Raw genomic sequence first — 17,021 nt, forward strand, 5'->3', positions numbered from 1 at the left:
GTTCATCTATGTTGTCACAAATGGCAGGATTTCCTTCCTTTTGTGGCTAAATAATATTCCAATATATTATATATATAATATTCCATTATATATAATATTCAAATATAGTAATATTCCATTATATATGGAATACACACATATATATACTTATATTTACATACAAACACTTACATACACATATATATGTCCGTTTCTTTATTCATTTATCATTAACACCTAGGCTGTTTCCACATATTAGCTAGTCTAACTAATGCTGCAATGAACATGGGGTACAGATCTCTCTTCTAAATACTGATTTCATTTTCTTTGAATGTATGCCTAGAAGTGAGATTGCTAGATCATATGGTAGTTCTGTTTTCAATTTATGGATGTATGGAGGAACCACTGTACTATTTTTCATAATGATTTTTTTTCAGGTAGTTTATTGTTAGTGTATAAAAACACAGCTGATGTTTGTTGATGTTTGTATCCTGCAACTATACTGAATTTGTCTATTAGTTCTAACAGATTTTTGGTGGCATCTTTAGAGTTTTCTATATGTAAGATCATATTATCTTCAAACAGACAATTTATCTTCCTGCTATATTTAGATGCCTTTTTACTTCTTTTTCCTGTTTAATTGCTCTGGCTAGCACCTCTAGTACTATGTTGACTAGAAGTGGCAAGAGTAGGCATCTTTATCTTTTCCTTAATCATAGAGGAAAAGCTTTCAGCTTTTCAACTTTGAGTGTGATATGTACTGTGGGCTTGTCATATATGGCTTTTATTGTGTCTCATTTATTGAGTGTTTTTATCATGAAAGTGTTGCATGTTGTCAATTCCTTTTTCCACATCTTTTGAGATGATTGCATGATTTTTATTCTTCATTCTGTTAATGTGGTGAATCATATTTATTGATTTGTGTATGTTCAACCATCCTTACATCCCAGGGAGAAATTCCACTTGATCATGGTGTGTGATCTTTTTAATGTGCAACTGAATTCAGTTTACTAGTATTTTGTTGAGGATTTTGGCATACATATTCATTAGAAATATTGGTCTGTAATTTTCTTTCTTCTTTTTGTAGTACTCTTGTCTAACTTAGGAATGAGATAATGCTTGTCTTATAAAATGAGTTTGGAAGTGTTCCTTCCTCTTTAAATTTTTAGGATAGTTTGAGAAGGGTTGTTGTTAATTCTTCCTTAAATTCTTGGTAGCCATGTTTCTGTTTTAAAAACTATTGACACTTAGGATTGGCTTTTTGGCGTATTGAAGACCTTGTAATCCTGATATGCTAAACCACATTATTTAGAAGACTTATTATAATATATTCTCTTCAAACTACCAAGGTTGAGGAATGGGATTATCAAAATGTGTGGCTAATGGAAGCTATATGACTTAATAATATGAATAATCTCCTGATAACTAAGAGAACTAAATGCTTTTCTTATAACAACTGTGTTAGTATTTAGTCAGTACATTAATGTCTGGCAACACTTAAAGATGTACTGTCACTTACTTGCTTGCTCTTTGACCTTTGTCAATTCGTTTAACCTTTTTGGGCATAATTTTCTTCATCTATAAAATGGAAACAAAATCATTTCTACTTCATAAAGGTGATATTAAGGAATATGTAAAACAATACATGTCAAAATATCCTATACCTATGTGAGATTATTTTTTATTATCTTGCTATGGTTGAAGTGTTAGAATTTCAGATTAATAGAATCATAACAACAGGATTTATTTTCACTGAGATTTCAGGTTAGTAAGGAAAAGGTGGGATCATAAGCTAATAGATGTCTATACTTGAAGTACTGTTTTCAAAAATGTAAGGTTTGCAAATAATTGATTTGGCTTAGAAAATCCACATTGCTCGACCCATAATTAGAAGTTTTCATTCATCTTGCTTTAGAAGCCATCTTGCCACCACAGCATATTTCATGCTGTGTTTCTGGCAAAGATTTCATGACTCAATTTGGAGACATTTGAAGATTCACGGTCGGGCGCGGTGGCTCACGCCTGTAATCCCAGCACTTTGGGAGGCCGAGGCGGGCGGATCACAAGGTCAGGAGATCGAGACCATGGTGAAACCCCGTCTCTACTAAAAAATAGAAAAAAATTAGCCGGGCGCAGTGGCGGGCGCCTGTGGTCCCAGCTACTGGGGAGGCTGAGGTAGGAGAATGGCATGAACCCGGGAGGCGGAGCTTGCAGTGAGCCAAGATTGCGCCACTGCACTCCAGCCTGGGCGACAGAGCGAGACTCCGTCTCAAAAAAAATAAAATAAAATAAAAAAATAAAAAAAATAAAAAATAAAATGAAGATTCACAAAGCCCATTCGTATTTTAAAGATTCTGAGAATCTTAAGAAAGAAACCTGAAACGAATATTTCCCTAACTTACTTGACATGAAAAATCCTTTTAAAGAGAGCATCTATTAACATTCTTTGCATCTAATATCCCATACCACCTCAAGTTCATGAGCTCCAGAGGTGGACTGCCCTTGTTCAGATCTCCGTTGTGTGACCTTGGGCTAATTACGTAACTCTCTACACCTCAACACTCTCATCTGTAAAAGGGGGACAATGATATTTATCTCATAAGCTTGTTAAATGCGGTAATATATTTTTAATACATGTTGTTTAATGGGACAGTGTATGTAAATTATGAAATAACATATTTTAAGATAGGTCAAACCCTGACTGTGGTGGGAATGGGAGGTGGGAGCAGGCTGGAAGCACTCGCAGGCGAGTGGCCTTCTCTGGCCTTTAACTCCCCAGTGAAGGTGACAGCAGGGCCTCTTTGTAATCGAGTCTCCCCTTACTGTAAAGCATGGGTCCTTGTTCTTCCCCAAGGCAGCCGTATTCCCTCCTGTTCTTAGTCTCTGAACTTAGGGTCGCCTGTTCAAATGCGTACATGGACCAGGCAGGGGATGCCCACATGTTAAGGGGCCCAGGGTGACAGGCAGGGGGAAGTGGTATGGGTTGCGGGCAGCAGGGCATTGCCAGCCTCTTCTCTACAGGACCACGCTGTGGCCTCCTGGAAGCCCAAGGCCAATCTGCCTTGACTTTTATTTTTTAAAAGGTAAGTTAGAAATCTGGAAGATGTAAACTTTCCTGATTTTCCTGTAGACAAATTGTTCAGAGTAAAACAAAGCAGTACACGGTTTGACCCATGAGCTGTCAGTTTTGCAGTGTCTGCGTATAAAAGCAAAGTCCTAGGGACCTCTGCTAATGGGCTCCTGGCAGCTGCCCTCTCCCTCCCCTGCCAGCTTGCTCACCTTTTAGCTTTGCTCTGACCTCTCCCCTTTCGCCTTGCTAAAAAGAAAGAAAATCCATGTCTTCTGTTCAACCAATGGGTTCCGCTGGTTCTGCCTACTGGGCCTCTCTTTCCATCACAGGACTCCTTCTCCAAGTACTTCCTAACCAGTAATCGCCATTTATTTCATTGTCCACTAGGCTCCAGACTTGCTAGGTTCTTTCGCATGGAATTCTTTGTGGGGATCCAGCTGCCTCATCTGTGATCCCCAGGCAGCCTGACATTACAGGCTTCAGTTCTGTTTTCATCCTAAGGCCATGCCTGCCTGTTTCTCTACGCCTTTCTCTATATTCACATCATCGCCATAGGCGATCAGCTCTTTGGAACCATTTTCCAGGAATTAGTACTCTACGAGAGGGAACCTTTCCTGATAGTCTTTCTTGACAGTTTTAGGTTAGTCTTTACTATGTTACTCCTTTAGACTTAGACAACTGGCCCTCCATGTCCCACCTCCACGGTGATGAGTGTGTTTCTCCACTTCTCAAGGAACTGCAGCTCAGATACCTTTATAATCCCAAGGCCTGTCACACCGCCTCGTCTGTAGGGAGGGGGTGGTAAAAAGCCAAGGAGCTAGAGCCAGCTCCCCTTCTCCCAGGTCCACCAGCCCCAGTTCGGCTGCTTCCTAACTTAACCTGGGGCAACTTTCTTAGCCTCACTGTGCCTCGGTCTCCTCAGCTCTGATGAGGGGTTGGTGTGAGGATTAACAGAAAGCCCCAAGACAGCACTTGGCAGGTAGCTAGAGCTGCATAAATATTGACCCTTAGTGGTAAAATTAGTATTCATGTGGCAGTTTTGCAGTACATGCTCATCAGAGGACAGAGCTCAGGAAACTAGTTTGTCTTTGGCAGTAATCTTCTCTTGAACAATGTAAGAATCATATTTTATTTTGAAGACAGCAAGAACCCCGTAGCTTCGCTTTGGCAGTGCCGTGTTTTTCAGAGCCTGCTCGATCTGCACACTGAGTGCGGCTACCTCTGCAGATGCGCTGGAACGCAGCAGCCCCACTGCAGTGATTCCTTAAGTGCTGGATGCAGCACATTGCAACCTGCCGTATCTGGGAACGCCAGTGGTATCCTGCTAAGAGTCTGGATGCTGAGACTGGACACAGATAAGGAGCAAAATAGCTTATGAAAATAAATGCTGAATATATAACCTTTTGGTAAATCATTTCCAAGTAGATATTTTATTTTTCTCTATTTTATGGATAAGTATGTGTCAACTAGCTTTTTGTGCATAGATGCAGAGCACATTAAAAAATTGAATATTCCATACATATAAATGAGCTGCTATATTCTAGTGATTAGAAGCATAAACTTGGATGCTGAGCAGAGAGCATTTCCATCCCCAGCTCCACCGTGCGTCGCTATGTGACTGCACAGTCACTTAACTGCAAGTTACAGTTTCTCCATCTATCAATTGGGAAACCCATAAGGACTTAACTCCTAAGGTGGTTTTTGAAGATTATATATCAAAATGTACGTAAGGTCCTCAGTTCAGTACCTGACATACTCTAAGTGCTCAATAATGTTAGATAACATATTTGAAGTTGATGGTGCTGCTGGACTGGGTCTCAGTGCAGGCACATGTGATAGTGAAGAACGTTCATAGATGACCAGTAGCCTTTTACTGAGTGAGAGAAACACATCGCATGAGGCTGGAGCAGTGCTTCCCCATGCTCCGTATGTGTCTAAGTTCTCTGTGGAGCTTTTAGAGGAGACCGATGCCCAGCACTGTTCCTGGAGATGTAGATTCACTTGCCTAGAGTCTCAGGCACCCAGCTAGCCCGATTGAGAGCCCTTCGGCTCCAGCACAGTGCTCCACAGTTACTGAGGTCATGGCTACCAGCTGTACCTTGGTGTCATCTAGCACAGAGGTGTTCGTTGTTTTAGGAGGACAGGCTGGGAATCTGAGCATTCATTCAGATCCGTCCCCATCTCTGAGAAAAAGATTCCCAGCATAGCATCTGTTGATATGGACTTGAATAGGAAATGGGCCTCATGCACTATTCACATGCCTGTTTTACCCCTCAATCCCATATGTGCAGTCCTCATCCCAGTAGACTTTATATTAGTCAATGGAAGAACAGCTTTGTCCATTGTAATGAAGCTGGCCAGCACTTTAATTTTTTGAGGGAAGATATATTTTGCTCCACTTTTGCATTTGGCCTATCATGTCTTATGTTATAAACATTTCTAGGCCTTTCCCTTTCTCTAAATTTCAAACTCCTCTTGAAGAATACCTGTGTCTTACTTATTTTAAATTTCCTAACAACTCATTGCTTTGCACATTATAAGCTTAGAGTGAAATTTCTGGGAAATGGATTAACCATGAGAAATTACTAAGCAGTCATGGAGATGAGCTGTGAGAATGTATTCTGGTGATGTGGTGTAAATTATCCATATCAATCACATATAAAAAACACGTCGATCTAAGAAAATAAATATGAGTGCAACATTACACTTTCACAATAAACCCAGACTTCTGTTTATTGGACCTTCGGGAATGGATGAGGGAATCTTTTGGTGTTAATGCCATTGAATCTTGGGTAAGAAAACCCTATCATTTCATCTTTTTTGACAAAGTTATAAATTAATTTCCTGGAACTTAGAGAAAAGAATACCGTACTTAAATGAAGTTTAGATATCTGAGAGTCACACTAAGGTCGAGTAACAAACAGCAGGAACAAGGGAAAACACTAGAACCAAGTGCTCCTAGACGAGGTGGTCAGCTTTCTGTATTTGAGAGTTGATTGAATATGAGAAGAAATCTTATGTCCCCTCCACAACTTAACTCAGCTTCTCTGAGCACACCTGTGACCACTCTGTTGGATTCTGTGGGGAAGATCACAGAAACACAAGACGTGACTTCTGCTCTCACGAGGTTTGCCTCTGGCCTGAACGCCTCCTTGAGCTGTAGGCAATCCAGATGCCTGCTGGCATGTCCACTCAGATGTCCTGTGTGTTTCACATTCGACATACTAAACCTCGTTCATCTATACCGTGGCATGTGGAGCTTGAAGGAACCTCGGCTTTACCTCCCAGCCTTTGCTGATGGAATATTGTTGCCAGACCCATTTCTTCTTGCCCCGAGGATCCTATCCCTTTCCACTCCTGCCATTATCCAATCATCAATTCACGTAGCCCCTCACTCTACGATCCTCCCAACAGATCATGATTGCACCTTGGATTCCCATAGTACTGTGTTTGTACTTCATTCCTTAAATTAGTGTAACCGATGTTTAAATTAAATATTTAAATTAATTTAACCCATACTTACTTCGCCATCACTTGGTAAATTTCTTGTGGAAAAAGAGTATCTTTCTAATCTTCTGTGCCTTTCGTGTTTCTTCGCACATGGTGTTCTATACATATCTGTTGAATGAATGAGTGAAGAGAAAAGGAAGACTGTCTAAGATGGGTCAATTGATGCCGAAGTGTTTGCAGACAGTACATTTTGTAGATGCTCGTATTTTTATATTGCTGCTCTAGCCTTTTAAAATATGCTGTATTTGGCCGGGCATGGTGGCTCACGCCTGTAAGCCCAGCACTTTGGGAGGCCAAGGTGGGAAGACTGCTTGAGCTCAAGAATTTGAGACCAGCCTGGGCAACATGGGAAAACTCCATCTCCACAAAAAAATTCAAAAACTAGCCACACATAGTGGTGTATGCTTGTAGTCCCAGCTACTTGGGAGGCTGAGATCAGGGAATCACTTGAGCCCAGGAGGTTGAGGCTGCAGTGAGCCGTGATCACAGCACTGTACTCCAGCCTGTGTGACACAGTGAGACCTTGTCTCCAAAAAACCAGGAAAAAACAAACAAAAAAATCACAAGAAGAAAAAACAAATCTGCCATGTTTACTTTGATTGGTTCAAATCTTTAAGAGATACAGCCTCCACTATCACTTGTAATATTTTAAATCCCTTGAAAACAGTGGTGCGATCTTACAGTGGAAAATTCACCAACCTACCAACCCTGAAATAGACTGAGCCTCTGCCCCAGGCTTTCTTTGTTTATTGGATTTATCTAGTGCCTTTGCTTTAGAGCTGAGAGGACATATGCTATTCACCTGGAGAGATCCCGTATTTCAAAACAACCAGTAGCCAGTAAGAATGGGGAAGACAGCAGACACTGCCTCTGATATTGACATATCCTACTTTGTCTCCCCTCGCTTTCCCTTAGGAAAGAAATGTTTCATATTCACAGCACAGTCAGTACTCCTTGCCTGCCACCAGGCCCGGAGTGAGAGAAGCCCAGAAAGGAGGACCTAGCAGGTACCCAGACCTCTTGAAGTCACAGCTGATGGCGTGAGGGACCGACCATCCATCACACCGGGCCACACAGCACCTGGTCGCAGCCTGCTCGTGGCCCCGCCTCTTAAGGCAATGGGTTCTTCTTCTCTCTCTGCCTCATCTCACAAATCTTCCCTCTGGCCCTCACCCTCCTCCCATCTCTGCTTTCTGCCTTATCTCCTTGTCACAGTACTAGAAAGGGTGAGCCGACCAAAGCCATCCTGAGCACTGCCGTGGTTCTGGTTCATTAGCAGCACACAGAACAAGTGAGGAGGAGTGGACAGAACAGACAGGATCCTGCCAACCGTGAGTGAGTAACAAGCGTATCCATGCAAGGTTTTCCAGCTCACGCGAAGCCGTGTCTCTTGGAAGCTTACCCCTATAGCTCCTCCATGAAGGAACTGCACCTCCCGCCCCTCAGCCTCTGCTGGCACCTTTCCAAACACAGAGGTGCTCCGCCGTACCCAGCAAACAGTTATCTTCACAATGCAAGGACGAAGTGATACCTGTAAGAGGAGGTGCAGCAGAGAAAGCTAGAGAAAATGTTGCAGAGAAACCCCTCCAACTGAATTGATGAGCCAGTAGTCGTCTTTTTATGCCCATCCTCTTCCACCTCCCTCTCCACAAAAATAAATAAATTAAAGAAATTCAGCACCTGTGGAAAACTCTGCCAAGAGGAAATGACCTCCTGTGTGGTTTGTCAGATTCAGGTTCTTCACACTTTCCATGGGAACAAAGGCTGTCTACATATTACCTGTCAAGTGAGGACAATGGTGAGACTCTGCAAACCATTTTGAATCCTTGGGTTATTTGGGGAGGAAGTTATTGAAAAAAAAAACAGCCTGTAGGAAAATGTTGGATTCTATTTTATTCAGGCTCAGGCTGAATTTTTTCTGGCATTTCAGGGCAGTGGAGAAGCCTTGGGGACAGGAGGACAGTGGGAGGGTCCTGTGCCAGTCAGAGTGCAGGGCTGTGCCTTCTGGCTCATTGCTATTGCTCAAACACAATTCATGATGGCCCCACAGGGTAGCAGGTGGCTGGACACACAGCACTAAATCCCTGGCTAAGGATCTGTGAAAGGAGTATTTCCATGTGGCAGGCGTGGGAACAGGCCCCTCCAGTCCTGTTCCGTACTCCTTCACCCTTCCTGACATTCATTCCCAGGTCCCTCACCTGGCTGGAGTTCTCTTCTGACATGCTGAGTATTTTTTGAGAATGGAAGGGGAAGAAACTTGAAGGCGTTAGGCCTAGGATCTTTTCTTTGCAGGGACGGGGATCCTTCAGTGTAGGGCCTAGTACTTGGAGAGTGTTTTCTTGCTGAGTATTACGAGAGGAGAGTTGGTACCTTTGAAGTTTCCCTCAGTGAGCAGAGGATTCGTGCCTGAAGCACCTTTGTTATTCCGTGAGCAGCTTATCCACACCCTTGTTCCTGCAGTTCTTTGTTCAAATTTATGTTGTGAATTGGTTTTTCTGTGTTTTCTTTCCGTACTTTATTAGAATCTGGTGTGATAATAGGGGTAGAGACCACAGTCTTCTTGATAAATGTATTTCTCCCTTCCTTCTTTGTCATATCGGTGAGGTCCAGGCAGGAGACAGAAACCATGCCATTTGTTTGGTTTTTAATACAGAGAATTTAAACTAAAGACGTGTTAGCCTTTGAGGGAGGTCATTAAGAAGTCAAGAGGAGAATGTGGAGGTGTCATGGAGGTAGATGACAGAAAGCGTCTCCCCACTCTGGGGCTGAGGGAACAATTGAAGAGGCTGGAATTAATGAAACTTAAAAACCTCAGTGGAGGGTCCTTCAGAGCTAAGGCCCAGACCCCCAAAGAGGAGGACAAGCCAAGCAGGTGTCTCTGAGCTCAGAGGAGGGACCCGTGGGGCTGGGACCCACCTCCAAGGAGAGGGGCTGCACTGGCAGCCCTGAGGGAGGGGTGCGATGAGGCTGATGCTGTGATGTTGGGAAGACTGTGATGGGAATGAAGCCTCTGCTCCTGGCTGCCAATGTGTAGGAGCCGTGTTGCTGAGCCCCTGACAGGAACAGGAAGCCAGCAGAATGGAGCCAGCCCCTTCTCCTCTGTCCGGCCAGCAGCCTTCCTCCAGGGCCAACTGGAGGCGCTTCCCAGGGAGCCGCTGGCCAGGTTGAAGTACATTGAAGTGCAGTTATCAGAGTCCAGCCCAGTCTCCCACAGCAGAGTGCGGGAAGCAGGTTTGGAGCTGAGAGGCCACAGCCTAATGACTGCTTTGTTAGCCCAGAGCAAAGCCAAAGTCCCTTTCTGTCCTGTAACTTTGAGCCCTGCACTTTCTCTTGCTGTTTCTTCCTCTCTAGCTCTGAGTTTGACCCTTTAGCTCTTCAGAGAAAAGGTCTAAAAGACCCTAAGCATTTCCAAGTGTCCATTTTATAATCCCTTCATGCCTTCCGCCTAGGAGGTCTACCCCTTAATCCTTTGACGTGTACCTAAGGGGAAATGACGTCTCAGCTGAACCGCCAATGATGCGCTCTTTCTGACAGTTTTTCTCCGATGGCCCTTCCTCCCATTTCCTGCGTCCTGGTACCGCAGCCAGATCGAGGCTGGTGAAACCAGAAATCATGGAAGAGAGCCACAGGCTTTCTAATTCAAGTCCACAGATGTTAGTTATTTCCACTGTGTGCCAGGCGCTATGGTTGATAGAACGAGGGAGAAAATGTGATCCCTGCCCTTACACTGCCATCAGGTGACACAAACAGAAATGTAAACTCTTCCCCAGGTTACAGACTGGGATGGTCATTGCCACAGCTTGAGGAGGTGGGAGAAGCAGATAGATGTGAACTAAATTGTGGTTGGCCATGAATGGAAGAGCAATAAAATAATAACCACATCTATATTTACTATATGCTTTACCAATACCGATACCTTTAATCCTCACTGGCAACGCCACGACAGATGACTGCAATGATCCCCCTTTTGTAGATGGGACATTGGGCGATTAAGGAAATGCCAAAGATCACAAAAGCTAGCAAGTAGCAGAGCTGAGTTGTAGCGGCTGAGTGACCTCCCCCTTAGACTTCGTTTGAAGATGAGATAAAGTAACAGTGCCTGGCAAGAGAAAGCGGGTAGTTAATTATACCTTACCTTGTATGGAGTTTTGTAATTTATAAGGGTTTTAAATATGTTACCCTATTTAATTTTCATAATAATTCGATGAGGTAAGGATGTTAGTCTTATTTTGTAGGAGTCTACTGAAGCTAAAATAGGAATAGAGATGGTCTCTAAGAGACAGGAGAGGCGCCACCACCATTATACGTTCAGCATATTCAGGGAGGCCGTCAGGAAGAGGTGATGCTTTGTTGGGTGTGCTGTGATTTCTGGCTGAACAGGAGATTTGGGAGTCACACACACGATAGTTTTTGGAGAAAAGAAGACATCCCTAAATTTGGTTTCCTGGCTAGTGCTATGTATGGAACCATTATCATTCATTTTGCATAAGGGAAATTAATCATTAAAGGGCTTAGAATGTTAGCTCTTAATTGATGGTTTTACTTGTTCATAGCCTCTGCGACATTGCATAGAATTTATTTGATGGAACACTAAAAAGCTACTTTTCCAGATATCAAATAGTTAATATTCTTAAGCCAGCAAGAAGCCCGTGGTCATTTTGAGAAACAGGAATAGTGATTTGAGTGGAGGTGAGATATGAGGTAGCCTGCAAGTCGGATGTGAATGCCCCTGCCAGGTTCTCTTCTGGCCTCTGGTAACCAGTGGAATCCAAAATTTGGGTTGCACTTGGTCTTTTCTGTTTACAATGTAGGAAGGACAAACTCACTTATAATCTTTGTTAGGTTTCCCCTGCCTAACTTGGTTAAATCCAGCATGTCTCAGAGGTACTTGACAATGGCCCAGGGTTTTCACGGTCCCCCTCATGACACACTGTGGGACAGTTTTGGTCAGATGACAGTGTGTGAGGTGCTGAGCACCCACTTTTGCAGATGAGGAAACCTGGATGCAGAAAGCTGACAGTTTGTGCCTGGTCAGGGAGAAGCAGGCCCAGCCCTGGCACTGCTGCCCTAGACGGTAAGCAACTGCTCCAGAAAGCACTCAGTACCTTTTTCTTCTCCCTGCTAAGTTTGGCATTTGACCCAACAGATGGCCAACAACTTGTAAATATTCACCCATGTTTTGTTATTTGAATGTGCTGATCATACTGAGACTTTTACTTGCTGGATGGAAGGTGTGGCTATCTCTGGGAAGGGGAGAGTGACCTGACCCCTTGAGGGCTTTGAACCATGTTTGCCAAGACGGCTGGGTCTGCTTCTGCTCCTAGTGCACAGTGCCACATTTTGCACTTGCCACGTCTAAAATTCCCTTTTCCCCTCTGGCCTATGAGCTCTTGGGAAGCAGGGAGGAAGTCTCAGTGGCTGAAGCAGCCATCGCAGGCAAGACACATCGCAGCGCCTGACGTTCTTTCTCTGGTCTGATGTTTGAGTTCTGCAGGCCACCGCCAGAGCTCGGAACCGGCCATTTCTCCAGCAGCACTCCGTATTCACATCACTCTGCTAACCAAGGCATCACAGCGGCCCCCTGTGAACCTTGGTGTAGACTTTGTTGCACTCATTTGAATTTGGTACGACAGAAAATAACATTCACATTTCTCCCTAATGTGGAGAAATTGAACTCATTGTCTTTTTTGTTGAAGTATACTCTAATATTAACAGGTGGAATTTTATTTTAATTATGGAAAAGCCAATTTTTAAAAACATGCAAATGCATAAACTGTAGCCAGTGTTTCCTTCCATTACATAATTTCTCTAGGTCATGACTCACATTGATATCCTTTGTCCTTTAATTTTCTATATCTAGTACTTGATATTTAGAAAATACATGCTATGTTTAAATTATACAACATAATAATACAGTAGCTACCCATGAAGCCACCACCCGACCTGTGATCAATCTCACTGGTCCCTGGGGTCCCATGAGTTTTCTTCTCCATCCTGTCTGCCTGCCACCCCTTTCCTTGCCCAGAGCAACTGCAATATTTTCTCTTAAAAAGTTAGGTGAAAGATGGGGCCAGAAGACTCATGCCTGTAATCCTAGCACTTCGGGAAGCCAAGGTGGGAGGATTGCTTGAGGCCAAAAGTTCAAGATGAGGCAAGGCAGCATAGTAATACCCTGTCTCTGCAAAAATAATTAGTCAGGCCTGGTGGTACCTACCTGTAGTTCCTGCTGCTCTGGAGGCTGAGGCTGTAGGATCACTTGAGCCCAGCAAGTCAAGGCTGCAGTGAGCTATGACTGTACCACTGCACTCCAGCCTGGACGACAGAGGGAGACCTTGTCTCCAAAATAAATAAATGAGTAAGTAAATAAATAAATAAGTGGTTATGTTTAGCTTGTTAGTCTTCTCTCCATTTCTACCCTGTAATTGAGAGTTGATGTGAGACTATTTTCTGGAAGTATCAATCAATAAATGTTTTCAGAAGTCATCAACTCAACATAGCCACTTTCCCTGGGTATTTCTGTCACCAAAAGAGATAGAGAACAGTGCTTCCAACACAGGCATAGGATGAATGTCTACTGGGGGACTGGGGTCACTGCAGAGAAACAACAGAAACCGTGTTCATTCTTTGGCACTGTGGAGGTCAGGAAGAAATCTAAAACATGTAGTATCAAAGCATCTGGCCCCAAAGGACCACTAGACGAGGACGTGGGGTTAGGGGCAGGGTGAGGAAGAAAGGAGGAAGGTCAGATTCAAGGGGGTCCAGTCTATAAAAGGCCTTCCTTCTGTGAGATTTGGAAGTTTGACATTTACTCCAATTTTGAACAAGTCATTGGAAATCAACGTCTTAAGTTCTTTGGGTTCATTTTGATTTGTTCCTTTTCCTCTGTACACTGCAACAGTCAGAAGGCCAGCTCTGTGTGGATTCAGGCAAATTCAAGTGACTTCGCTAGCTGGGCTTCAGTTTTACCTTGCAGCATATATAGTCCCTGTCAGAATGAGGGCCCTGCAGAGACTGAGATGTTGTAAAATTAACAAGAAACTGTGAGCCAGCTCTGAGAGTTCATCCTCTAAGTATATTTGAGGTTAAATTCAAGGTCAGGGGTTCACAGACCTAGCTCCCGTTATGTGTGTTTTCACCTAGCATCTCCACTCATTTTAAATGAGGCAAATGGAAGGCTTATATCTGTCTCACAGTAAGCATGATCAACTGGGAGAAATTATCATCAAAACCGTACGTGAGTTCACTTAAAGTATGTGCTGGTACAAGACCATGACGATACAGAAAAGAAATGGAATGGAAGATCTACACAGATGGGCAAACCTCCTGCAAATATTTTACCTCTGAGAGGAAAAATAGAGTGACAGTAATGCCGCCTCCAGAAAGACTAGTTATTTAACCGAAAAAAAAAATGGATGTAAAAGTTGAAGTGTTTGATAAGTTCTGAAGATGAGATACAGAGGCAGAATAGAAAAGAGAAGTTCCCTGTATTTCTTCTATCAATATATTTATTCATTTTTTGTTTTCATAAAAACGTTTGCAAGATTAATTTACATGCTATACAATTCACCCATTTAAGGTCTGTAATTCAGTGGTGTTTTTCAGTATATTCACAGATATGTGATCCCCACAGTTGATTTTAGAACATTTTCATCACCCCACAAGATACTGTACTTTTGGCATTTTTATTCTGTTTAAAATACCTGGCCAGATGTTCAAAGGCAGTGAAATGTTAGGAACTCTGGGCTGAGGCCTCCACCTCCTCTGCAAGTCCTTCCCTAACCAGAGGCACATGCGATATTTTATTTAACAAAGATTTCTGAGGCTTGCTGCTTTTTGTGTGTGTGTGTGTGTGTGTGTGAAAAACCACTAAGTTCAGGCAGGGGCCTTGAAACCTTGCTCCAGACCCTATGTCCCCGTGAACCATGAAGATTTTGGGGCCACATGCCATACAAATGGGCTCTTACTCTCCTGTCTGACTAGAGTAGCACACTGTAGCTCCGTTTTCCAAATGCATGATCTGTTTAAGTGAAGCATTCTAGAGCTTTAAGGCAAATATGAAAGGATTCAAAAAGACTTAAAACTCTGTTTCTGTCCTCAAGGAATTGATAGATAGTTGGGGGACCATGATATTGAAACATCAAAAGTTAATTGAATACAAGGTTACCAAAATGATTGTTCCATATGATTTCATTATAGAAATACAGAAATTCTGTCAAAAGTTAAGAACAAATATGGGAAACAATACAATTTAGAGGAATGTTTAGAACTTGGTGAGTCCCATGTGGTTTCTTAATGAAGTAACAGAACAAAAGTTGCCTGAGTGGGAACTGTACCTAACTCTGGCCAACACAGTATGCTCCTGGTACTCAGTGAAATTGAGTAAGAATAAAAACAAAATATTGGAACAAAGTGAGAAAATCTGTAAATATCAAAGCAGCATGAAATCACAAGTTAAAACAACCTGAATTCATAAAATACCAAACTCACCAGCCAAATTTAACAAGCAGTTTTTATTAAAAAAAAAAAAAAAAAAAAAAAAAAAATGAGTAGATGGAATTAAAAGTAAGGGCCATCATACATTTAGATGTAAAATGAAGTAACTGATAGTGCATGCTGTTTTTTACAGGTAAAGCTGATTTTTAAGTTAATTTAGATAACAACACAATCGCATGGGCTATAAGCAGACTGGAAGTGCTTATGACTCAAGATAATTAATCTAAAAGCTAAATTAATCATTTGGAAAGGAAATGTCATGGAAGGCACCATAGGGATAAATGTTGGATTTGGTCGTATTTACATAATTGTTAATTAGGCTGAATAGACTACTTCTGGAAACAGTAGTAGAAACTTGGACTAAATGTTTGTGTCCCCCCCAAATTCATACTTTGAGATCCAACCACCAGGGTATTAAGAAGTGGGGCTTTAGAGAGGTAATTAGGTCATGAGAGTGGATCTCTCAGGAATGGGATTAGTGCCATTAGAGGAAGAGACAGCAGAGCTTGCAGCTCTCTCTCCCCCCGCCGTGTGAAGATACAGCAAGAAACCTGTCATCTCTAAACCAGGAAGAGGGCCTTCAAGCACCCAACCATGCTGATACCCTGTGGCCTCCAGAACAGTGAGAAGTAAATGTTTGTTGTTCAAGCCACCAAGTCTGTGATATTTTTGTTACAGCAGCCCGAGCTACAGCAGAGCCCTTGGTTTTAAATGGGAGGCCTTGGGGCCGGGCTCGGTGGTTCACGCCTGTAATCCCAGCATTTTGGGAGGCTGAGGCAGGTGGATCACCCGAGGTCAGGAGTTCAAGACCAGCCTGACCAACATGGAGAAACCCTGTCTCTACTAAAAATACAAAAAAATTAGCCAGGCGTGGTGGTGGGCACCTGTAATCCCAGCTACTCGGGAGGCTGAGGCAGGAGAATCACTGGAACTTGGGAGGTGGAGGTTGCAGTGACCCCAGATCACGCCATTGTACTCCAGTCTGGGCAACAAGAGTGAAACTCTATCACAAGAAAAACAAAGTTGGGGGTGGCGGGGAGGCCTCAAAGTACAGGGGTTAACAGCACAGCCTGGCCCTAGTAGACCTACATTTGACCTTGGCTCTGCCACTTACTGGCTGTTGGACCTTAGACAGCTTAGTTAAGGTCTCTAAGTCTCAGTGTCCTTGTGGACACATGGAGTGGTAATGGTGATATGGAGTGGTAATGGTGGCTATCTCGTGGGGTTGTGCTGTGTGTTAATGAGATAATGCACATGAAGAGGCTGGCACAGTCTCTGGCACACAGCACCCCACAAACAGTGACCATTGGTAATCATATAATCACAATCAGAATCAGGGGATGTGTGTTCTGATCTAGAAAGAGAACAAGTGCCAAAGAAGCTGCAAAGTGGTCCTTTAACTAAACGTGGCCATGGTTCGAAGCTGACTGAAGGTCACTTTGGCAATGTCATAACTGTGGAGAACTTGTGGAGAAAACAGAGACCCTCCCCTATTTGACACTCTTTCCAAATAATTTCCGAGCTGAGAAAGAAAACCAAAAAACATAGTAACAGCCTAAAGGGAAGGAAACCAGAGAATGACTTAATAATGATTGACTAGCACGGAAAAATTAGCAAATGGAGAACAATAATATTACCCTGTTTCAGTAACATTAAAAAGGAGAAGAGAGTTTTAAGGGAAGGGGAAGATTTTGGTGCAGAAAGAAACTTTACTGAAATAAGGGTGCTGCGGTACTGAGTTGTATTAACAACTGACAATGTATTATTAGCTTTCTTGAGAATGTTTATGAACAGATTCATGGGAGCTGAAGAATTTTTATTCAATCATGGAATGATAAAAGGGAACCTCCGGCCAGGCGCAGTGGCTCACACCTGTAATCTCAGCACTTTGGGAGGCTGAGGTGGGTGGATCATGAGGTCAAGAGATCGAGACCATCCTGGCCAACATGGCAAAACCCCATCTCTACTA

General features: G+C 43.0%; 1 protein-coding gene and 1 long non-coding RNA gene across 5 annotated transcripts in view; one reads left to right on the forward strand and one right to left on the reverse strand.

The window, feature by feature from the left end:
- Positions 1–17,021, forward strand: part of FARS2 (phenylalanyl-tRNA synthetase 2, mitochondrial) — a 511,397-nt gene that overhangs the window by 329,372 nt on the left and 165,004 nt on the right. The gene's annotated exons all lie outside the window — the stretch shown is intronic.
- On the reverse strand, positions 5,762–9,307 carry LOC103222241 (uncharacterized). Of its 2 annotated transcripts, none has more exons than XR_012089019.1 (3): positions 8,091–9,307; positions 6,573–6,667; positions 5,762–6,127 (listed from the first exon to the last, which is right to left on the reverse strand). It is a non-coding gene; the product is annotated as an uncharacterized lncRNA (long non-coding RNA). The 2 variants fall into 2 exon arrangements; XR_005242852.2 differs by lacking the exon at positions 8,091–9,307 and adding an exon at positions 7,962–8,051.

This window comes from Chlorocebus sabaeus, chromosome 17 (genome assembly GCF_047675955.1).
Source record: "Chlorocebus sabaeus isolate Y175 chromosome 17, mChlSab1.0.hap1, whole genome shotgun sequence".
In the NCBI taxonomy this organism is placed as follows: Eukaryota; Metazoa; Chordata; class Mammalia; order Primates; family Cercopithecidae; genus Chlorocebus; species Chlorocebus sabaeus.